Source organism: Girardinichthys multiradiatus, chromosome 7, assembly GCF_021462225.1.
Source record: "Girardinichthys multiradiatus isolate DD_20200921_A chromosome 7, DD_fGirMul_XY1, whole genome shotgun sequence".
In the NCBI taxonomy this organism is placed as follows: domain Eukaryota; kingdom Metazoa; phylum Chordata; class Actinopteri; order Cyprinodontiformes; family Goodeidae; genus Girardinichthys; species Girardinichthys multiradiatus.
Genome location: NC_061800.1, coordinates 5,199,204 through 5,209,102, shown reverse-complemented (window position 1 = coordinate 5,209,102; position 9,899 = coordinate 5,199,204).

The following is a 9,899-nucleotide window of genomic DNA, read 5'->3' as shown; positions in this document are numbered from 1 at the left end:
AATCAAGGTGCCAGAGTCTGGAGGAAGACTGGGGAGAAGGAAATGCCAAAATGCCAGAAGTCCAGTGTCAAGTACCCACAGTCAGTGATGGTCTGGGGTGCCGTGTCAGCTGCTGGTGTTGGTCCACTGTGTTTTATCAAGGGCAGGGTCAATGCAGCTAGCTATCAGGAGATTTTGGAGCACTTCATGCTTCCATCTGCTGAAAAGATTTATGGAGATGAAGATTTCATTTTTCAGCACGACCTGGCACCTGCTCACAGTGCCAAAACCACTGGTAAATGGTTTATTGACCATGGTATCACCGGGCTCAATTGGCCTGCCAACTCTCCTGACCTGAACCCCATAGAGAATCTGTGGGATATTGTGAAGAGAACGTTGAGAGACTCAAGACCCAACACTCTGGATGAGCTAAAGGCCGCTATCGAAGCATCCTGGGCCTCCATAAGACCTCAGCAGTGCCACAGGCTGATTGCCTCCATGCCACGCCGCATTGAAGCAGTCATTTCTGCAAAAGGATTCCCGACCAAGTATTGAGTGCATAACTGTACATGATTATTTGAAGGTTGACGTTTTTTGTATTAAAAACACTTTTCTTTTATTGGTCGGATGAAATATGCTAATTTTGTGAGATAGGAATTTTGGGTTTTCATGAGCTGTATGCCAAAATCATCCGTATTAAGACAATAAAAGACCTAAAATATTTCAGTTAGTGTACAATGAATCTAAAATATATGAATGTTAAATTTTCATCATGACATTATGGAAAATAATGAACTTTATCACAATATGCTAATTTTTTGAGAAGGACCTGTACTTAAATTTCCGATTTCAAACACTCTAATACCCTGTAACACAGAGGATGGCAGAGAAGGTGTGTGTGCTGCATTGGACATGCAAGAAGCAGGAAAAAGTGCACTGTATCCTCCTAATCAGCCAGTATTTATTGTCTGTGGAAGGTTAAAATCAACATGCTCAGGATTTAGAGCCAGGCCTTGTGGCCTCAAAACTGCTGTTCAAATAATCACAACACAGATACCAGATAAACATCATAAAAATTCTTCCTCCACCACAGTCCTTGAGTTGTTACCTAATGTTTCAGTTTGCTAAAAGCATGCTTCACAGACAGGATTCAGGTTTCTTTTCCTGATGTGACACAGCACTTCACTGCATCCAAATTCCACAGGAGCTCTCCTTTTTTAAAGCCTGCATCCTCGGTCAGAAAGTCTACATGTGGTTTTATATCTGTGCACACACATGTGCAGTTATTGGCTTGCATATGTGTGGCGTTTTAGCAAATGCTCGAATGAAATGAAAACAAATGGGGATCTTAAGTGAGATGAACATGACAGATGGAGCTCTGCGCAGGGAACAGAAGCATTAGTGTGTATGGTGAGTGGTCTGGTTTGGCACATGGGCTCTGTGTGTGTGTGTGTAGGAAAGATGGAGCAGATGAGGAGAGGTGGGATGGAGTAAGTGTAGATCTGATGTTGCCAGAACCTGCCATGTCATTTATTAACCAAGTTCAGTTACAATGATTTAGTTGACAAAGCATCACATTAGCACAACAAATCCAAAACTTTCTGTGTGTGTGTGTTCCTGTCTTGGCATCACAGTGAGAACCATTTTCCCGATTTCACCATCAAATTGAGGACCGTTTGTACCAAAGTGAGGACATTTTGCTGGTCCTCACGACCTATTTTGCTAACGGTTAGGTTTAGGACTAAGGTGTGAATTGACTTTAGGTTAAGGTTAGGGTTAGGCATGCACTGGTAATAGTTAGGTTTAGGGTTATTGTCAGGGTTAGGGCATAGAAAGGGTTGAAAATGACTGAAAATAAATGGAAGTCAATGGGAGTCAACACATGGTCCTCACTACATATAGCAAAACAAGAGAGTGTGTGTGTGTGTGTGTGTGTATGTGTGTGTGTGTGTGTGTGTGTGTGTGAGGGGAAAACCAGATACTTGTTTACATTAACTGAGGTGCCAAAGTCATATCGTGACAATGTTTATTTCTCACAGTGCTGCTTGTCAATTATTGCCCTGAGATCATCGAGTACAACTCTGATATTTGCAAAATGACTGGTGTGAAACACTGGGAAATCAGTAAGTATTAAATAAAAGTGCAGGGCAGCAGTTGTTTGGACATTGTTGTAAAACTGATAGTAATTCTAGTGAAAAGGCAATGTTTTTTTGTTTTTTTTACTATTAATGCTGCAAATCAAATCCAATTAAGCGAAAGTCATATAGAGAAAGAATTAAAACAACATTTTCCAGTACACAGAAATAAGATTTTTGGATTATATAGAGTGTCTGAAATTAGTTTACAGATGATATGGAGCTTAGCTATTGCTTAAAAAACATGAAACTGCTGAAGAGCCAAGATGAAAGTAAAAAATACAAGAAACAAAGATTTACGATTGATCAAACAAAAAAACTTTGGTAATCTCACACAAGAAAATGTGTGTGAGTGGGGTGTGGTGGTGATGGTGGGGTGAAAGAGCCAGGTAGGTTGGACAAGGAATGAAGAACTGAGGGCCGATACTTTTCTCAAACCCCAGCCAGGCCTGTTTTATCTCAGAAGGAGGAGAAAAAGAGGAAGAGGGGTCTTCATGGGGACAAGGCCAGGCTCGTCGCTGTCTGGTAAGGAGGAGAATGAGGGGGAGGATGGTAAGATGAATCTGTTGCAAGTCAGGGGGTTTGCTTGCCCATTCGCCTATATGTCTGAGCTCTGTGAAAAGCCCTGCTCCAGGGGCTAACTGATTGGTTCTTAATTTAAGGGGTGTCTTGAGGGAACAGCCCATGTTTTTGCCCACCACTTATAAACGTCGCAGCTCCCGGGAGGCTGTGGTTGGTGCAACAGGACCCCAGGCATATTAACACACATATATAGACATGCATGCTTATGAAATGAAGGATAAGCAGACGAGGGGTCTGTGAGCAGGAAGTGGTTGTTCTAAACAGAGTGCAACAATTGTAGTACCTTTCAGTAGATCTCAATATTGCATTCGATAACAGACCAATGTCTAACCTTCAATATACATCTAATGTGTTATCTTAAAAAAACAACCGGCTCAGTTACAGAAAAACAATCAGTATGAAGAGTTTCAGAATGAGAACAAAACACAACAGAATGAGGATCACCATCAACGTTGCAAATAATATTCTTATTGTCTCCATAAATGGTCTGTAATTGGTACTGCTGGGCCTGAGTGCTTAATCAGGACTGCTGAGTAATTTCTCATCTGGTTTTATAAAAACACAGTTAAGATTAGGTTTGGTTTTCCACAACCAGAGAGCCAGCTAGATGCCTCATCTTTACATAACAAAAATGTAAATTCTTGAGCCGGCCCTAGTTGTATTCTGTAGCTGATCACAGTGCAGACAGAGAGTGTGTCTATATAAATCACATTAAATATCTTAGCATCCTTGCAAACAGACGTCTTAGTAAAATCAGCCTTTTTTCTAAACACTACATAAAGTGATTGTACAGAATCTTTCCTAACTTGCTTTTTGGATCTCTGATTGGTATTTATTAGGGGCATTGAAAATGGTGATGATTTTAAAAGGCTGATACTGTTTATATACAGAGTTGCAAATGCCATCAACTACACATAATTCTAAGTGCAGCTCTTTGTAGCATACCGATTCAAAACTACACAAAAGGTGATGTTTGCATTCTATGCCATATGTCAGCACAAGATCAACTATATGATGACATCAGTGAGTAGATCTGTGAACAATTTGGGTAAAGCCAATTGAGTCTAAGATAGCTAAGAATAGCAGGAAGATACAGAAATACAGTGATGAGGAGCAAACTAATTGAATTAACTAAAAAGTTATTGTTGACGCTGTTAGTCAAGATTTCAAACAAATGAAAGAAACAAACTGCATGAAGACAAAACAGAGACAAGGATATGACCAAGAACATGAGAAACCATGAAGCATTTTCACTATGGATGGATACTAAAAAAATCTTAGAATCTTAAAATTAAAGAAAACAATAACTAGTTATGAAAAAAGAACAAAAAGGAAAACAAGCAGTGTAGTTATTTGTCATAAATCACATGTTTACAAAAGGTGTAAGTTAAGTTAACAAGAAATGGCTATGTGAACTTTGCCCAGAATGAAATTGTCTGCTGCATGATCATGTCTACAAAGAATGCTCATTGGTTCTACTGATTGTTTTGTCATGTCCACAAATGTTAGAGTTGATTTTGACCAGAATTCTTTTTGACGTTTCCCACTCCTGAAATAAATAAACATATTAATAGTTCTCAGTGCTGAGAAAATTTTGACTGCTAGTGGACATGGTTTTAATTTATACAAAACCCGTAAGTACTATTGTACAGTCACCAATTTGACAATAAAAGTGATTAGAGGTTTTAACTGTAAGAGTACAGGTCTAGGCTGCAAGGTGCTGTCGTTAATAGCACTGTTGCCTTGCAGCAAGTAGATCCTGGGTTTGAATCTCTTCCTGGGGTCTTTCTGCATGATGTTTGTGTGTTCTCTTTCTTGCATGTGTGGGTTTTCTTCAGGTGCTCCAGCTCACTCCCACAGTCCAAAAGCATGACTGTTAAGTAAATTGGTGCAATTTGAAAATGTATTCACCTCCGTCGTTAAATTAACTATAGTTAACCACTTTTTTTTTGGTTTAATTTCCCTAGCACTGATTACTGCCTTCCCTCTAGAATTAAGGAATCAGCTTAATAGAGTGTGTCTGACAAGAAAAAGTATATCCATGAACTCTGAGACTTGTGGGAAAATATTCTGTGGACAGACAAGACAACAGGTGAACTTTTTGGAAGATGTGCATCCTCTTAGATCAGTTGTAAAACTGACAGCATTTCAATAAAAGAACATCATGACAAGTCAAACGAGGTGGTGGTGGTAGTTTGATGGTCTGGGGCTGCTTTACTTTAAGACTTGAATTTCTTGATGAGCGATGAATTTCATGATGGAGCCATGAATTCTGCTAAGTGGTAGAAAATCCTGAAGGAAAATGTCCAGCTAACAGACTGTGACCTAAAGCTTGTCAGTTAATCAGCAGGACAATGACCTGAGGCTCAAACAGCTCAAAAAAAAGAAAACAAAAATGTTACGTTTTTGAGTGGCCTATTCAAAGTCAGGCCTAATAATTTTTGCTGGCTGATAAGTTGGTAGCTTGTCTGTAAAAACCATAAAAACTGTGCGGTTCCACACCCAAGTTTGATAGAGATGTTGTGATCTGACTTTAAATAGGTCAATCATGCTGAAAAAACCTCCTATGTGGTTAAATTAAAACAATTCTACCAAAAAGAGAGGGTCAAAATTCCCCCAGAAGACTCATTTACAGAACTCATTGCTGGTTATCGCAAATGTTTTAACAAATATGGCTGCTGGAAGTGTAGAAGAAATAGTTGTGAAATCAGTGTAAAATGCTCAGACGAGTTTACGTGAACTACCCATGTTTTCATCTTACACACAATGTTGTAGCTGTAATTAGGGCTATATACAATATTTATTGCTGGCAGTTTTAAGCAAATAGACTGATATTTATCCAGTAATTACAGGCACTAAAGCTTAGCCCTGCTTTGTTTTCTCTTTGTTGTTTGGCTATTGCCATGACGCTGAGTGGGTCTCCACAGTCAACAAGCAGCCACCAATCTCCCATTAGATCAGATGCTATTAGGGCAGAGAGGAGTCACTGAGCAAACAGTGATCCTGCCTTTAACGGCGAGTTATCTAATCTTGTAAACTGGGATGAGCTGGACTTTGGAGTTCACAGACAGGAAGGCCAGTCTGTTCATGAGTATTGTGTAGAATGAAATGCCACTCAAGAAGTGATGAGTCTCCATTGGTCGATTCCCATGGTGGCGCTCATGTGGGGCTTTACAAGCAGGATTCAGATAAGAGGTTCTCTGTTGTGGACCTGATAACATCTGATGCTGATGATTGTAGATGGTGCTGGGGACCCTCATTTAGATGTGTTCAGCTTCAGGTTGTTTTAAAGGCCATGCTTGTGTAGCTTAACCAAACAGCTGGTCAGGTGGCTGGATGGGTTTTCCCTTCCCATCTGAAGCGATAGAAGGTCCTGTTTTTGCTGCTCTCACATCTTCATTTACTGTATGTATAAATGCAATGTAAATAGGGGATTAAGTAGCTTTTCTAGTTGGCATTAGAGTGTAAATACCAAAGTTTTTTAAATTTAAAGAGGTCAAAGGCAATCATTAGTATTACTGATGATTTTAGTGTGAAGTAACGCTACTCTTACTTCAACCAGTGTAGAAACCTCCAGTTATTTCACTGGCTGAAGAATATGCATGTTTTAACAAAAAATTGCACCTGTCGGGAGACTTCGTGTTTTTACACAAACTTTATTGTTCCAGTGATATTATCTGCTGAGCTTGTTGTGTCATTTGGAGGACAAGTGAATAAACAGAAAACAGTGGATGTTGTCACTGGAACCTGTTTGCACTGTTCAAACCCATACACATTAACTAAGGTAAGAATTGGTTTCAAAAGCTTTATATTGTGAAAAACAGATTTGGAAATGTCTGTTTCTTCTGCCTAAGTTTATTTGTAATGATATGAATGATTTTTTACTCATTTTGTTATTTTATTATTTAAAAAACCACCACATAATTTTTTATTAAGTGTGTATGATTACATCATTTTCACAAGTTAAAACATTTGTTATGATTAAACATTAATACCTAAATACTTAGTAATTGAGTAGCCTTTTTAACACATACTTTTTTACTCTTATGGGGTAATATTTTTAGATGACTACTTTTACTTGAGTAAGAATATATTGAAGGAGTGCTGCTCTTACTTGAGTACAATGTTTGGCTGCTCTACCCACCTTTCGATGAAAACACCTACTTGCTTACAGTCTTATAAAAATGCTTGCTGTTTCGTTAAAGTTTGGTGTTGGCTGCAGGGTGTGTGTGTGCATTGTTATTTGTCCTGTGTGTATCTGTTTTGCCATGTGATGGTGACCTTTCCAGGGTGTACCCCGCCTCTCGGTCATTGGGACAGATTGTTCTGCAAACCTACAAGAACAAGCACGTATGGATGGTGGATGGATGGAAGGCTGTTGTCAGAACTAAGCGGAACATGGTTTATCAACTGCAGTGTAATAAACATATTTTGATATAAATATATTTTTGGAAACGTTCAAACAGTTTTAGGTTGAAAGATACATTTTTTTAAATTGTTCTTTTAAAATGTAGTAATCTGTAGACACAGGAAAGAAAGAAAAAAAGAAAGAAAGAAAGAAATGTCTTTTTTTTGTACTATATTTAAACCAAAAAACATTGTGAAAACAGCAACAGAGAAAACAAATGTCTGCCAGAAAAAAGAAAACAGGAAAAATATTTACAACAACTGCCAATGTAATAATATTTAATGCCAGGAGGAGCTTTGAAAGAAGTTGTGTGAGTTTTTTCCACCATGTGATTGGCACATCAGGGTTCCTGTAATACCGCCCTGTCTCGGATCACAGTGCTGCAAACAGAATCTCTTTAAGGACAGTCAGACAAAAATATTTCCATGTGAAATAACCAGGTAACATTTAAATGGTCCAATGAAGAATCCGCAATATTTACTTTACATTTTTTAAGTGCCTTAAACAAATGATTTACTGACTGTTAGAATATTGAAAATATAAGTCTGACATTATTGTTTTATTGAAAGAAACATAGGTGATATTTAACTTATTGAAGGGCAAGGACCAACAAAAAGTGGAATAAAACAGGCCCTTAAAACAAAGACTGATTCAGTGAAAGTCTTCATGAAAATAAAAGCTTTTACACCGACAGTAAGGAAATGGTTTTCTGATGGGTGGGCTGTACTTCAGCACCAGGCCCTCTAACAAACAATTAAGAAAAACTGTATTTTTTTCCCTTGTCGTTGCATTTGTATGACATGCTCAGAGGAAGTACATTTACAATGACTGCGAACTGATGGACCTGCTAGAATATGAGGTTGTTTTACCTTTTTTGTTCTGAACATGCATGGTTTACTGTTGTTTATGGGCATTTTGGTGTTGCTGTATTTTTTTGCTGGTTTATAAAAATCAGTGACGTCTTAGAAAGTATATCAATGCATAAAGGTTCAATGACATTCACATTTGGATAAAAAGCCATTAAGCATGCTGACAAGTTATGTCTTAGTCACAAATAACACCTACAACATTTTATTCTGACGCACAAACTGTTGAGGAGAAAACACGGAAACACAGTTTCAATCCTAAGACCTTTGATCTTCAACAGAGATCTCGAATTTGAAAACACCACACCAGTTTTTATTCTTTGTCACTTCCTGTGTTTTGTCTTTGATGTGGCTGTTTTAGACAGTTTCAGCCTATTAATGGTGTTAATAGGTCAACAATCTATAGCAACTCTAAGGTAATGAAACCTGACCAATGCTATTAGAAAAGCTATGAGACACAAGTTAAAACACAGTTCTGAATATTATTATCTTAAAAATATTCATATTCCCAGCAGATTTATATTAAAAATTATTTCTGTATAGATAATATTTAAATATTATATATCTAATTTATAAATAATATCTACATAGAATTCAGATGACGTTTAATTTTTTAATTACAGTTGTCCCAAATGGAATGGTTTTCTTGGTGAGGAAGCACAAGGCATTGTTGGTTTACATCACTTTACATCAAAGGTCATCTGTTTTCAGAGAAATAGAATAAATGCATAATCAATTAAAACGTTTCATAAGAAAAACTGTTCAGGCCTACTGAGAAAAAAGGGAAAATTTCTCTCACACGTTTAAGAAACTGATTGTTTATTATGAAGGGCTGTTTTATTTTCCTTTTCCTTTCTTGGCTGGTTTGATCGGGCTCACATTATCACTGAGCTCCATAAACTGTGTGCGGTATGAGGCTGTACAATGTTTGAGTGACTACCCAGGGCAGGGCAGAGAAATGTGCTCTCAAATAAATAACGTTATGTTGAATCTGCTGAAATTCTGCAGGCCAGCTAATTAAAGCAGATATCTACATTAATCTGTTGTAGTTATATCTTGCCAGTGATCCACTAAGGTTTGGATGCATTTGTTGGGCGTCAGTAAAAGGTTTTGCCACAAAATGAATGTTTTCAGTAATCTTGCTCTGTGTTTTGCCTAATTCGTGTGCTCATCTTTGTCAGCTCCCCTCCCTCCGTTTATTTCAATGCTGAGTTCCTGAGTCCAGGCTGCCCGGCTCAGCCTGCCCAGCGTCAGGCTAAGTGCCTCTGACAGCCCACCGCAGAGTTATCAACTGTGATCCCCCCTCCACCGGGCCTGTACAGGCAGCCCTGTGCCGAGGGGAGGGTCCGCCAGAGGGCTCAGCTCTAAACACAAAGACTGCTTTCACCTTTGCGCTCCTCCATGCATACCTTCCTGACCCCTTGGCACTCACTAATACATATTTACATGATGTGCTCCATATATGGAGCACACACTTCTAATATATGGTTGCGGGGAAGCTGCTTTGCTAACATTTCCTGTTCCTGTTGGGAAGAATTTGATGGTTTTATAAGAATGTCTGTTAAGGTGTTGCTGTCGAAGTGTGTATACAGACCACTGCTGCCTCGTCAGTTTTTTTGTTCCCTTATGGAATGTTATCCCTATGCTTGTGGCTTTCATCAATATAGGTGGTCTGCAGCATTGTTTGTCCTGTGCTCGCCCTCTTGCCTCCCAGCCACCCCTTCTCCTACTCACAGGATGTGGGCGACCAGGGAGCCATCAAACAACAACACAACATGGGTCATTAGAAGGCAAAATTGGCAGAGAAATAAATAAATGCTGGATAGGAGAGTGGGAGGACAGAGGAGGAGGAGGGAGAGTGAGATCCATAATGACAGCTGACTATGTTTAGCCTCTGAAAGGCATTGGGATAAACAGCAGCTCGTCCCA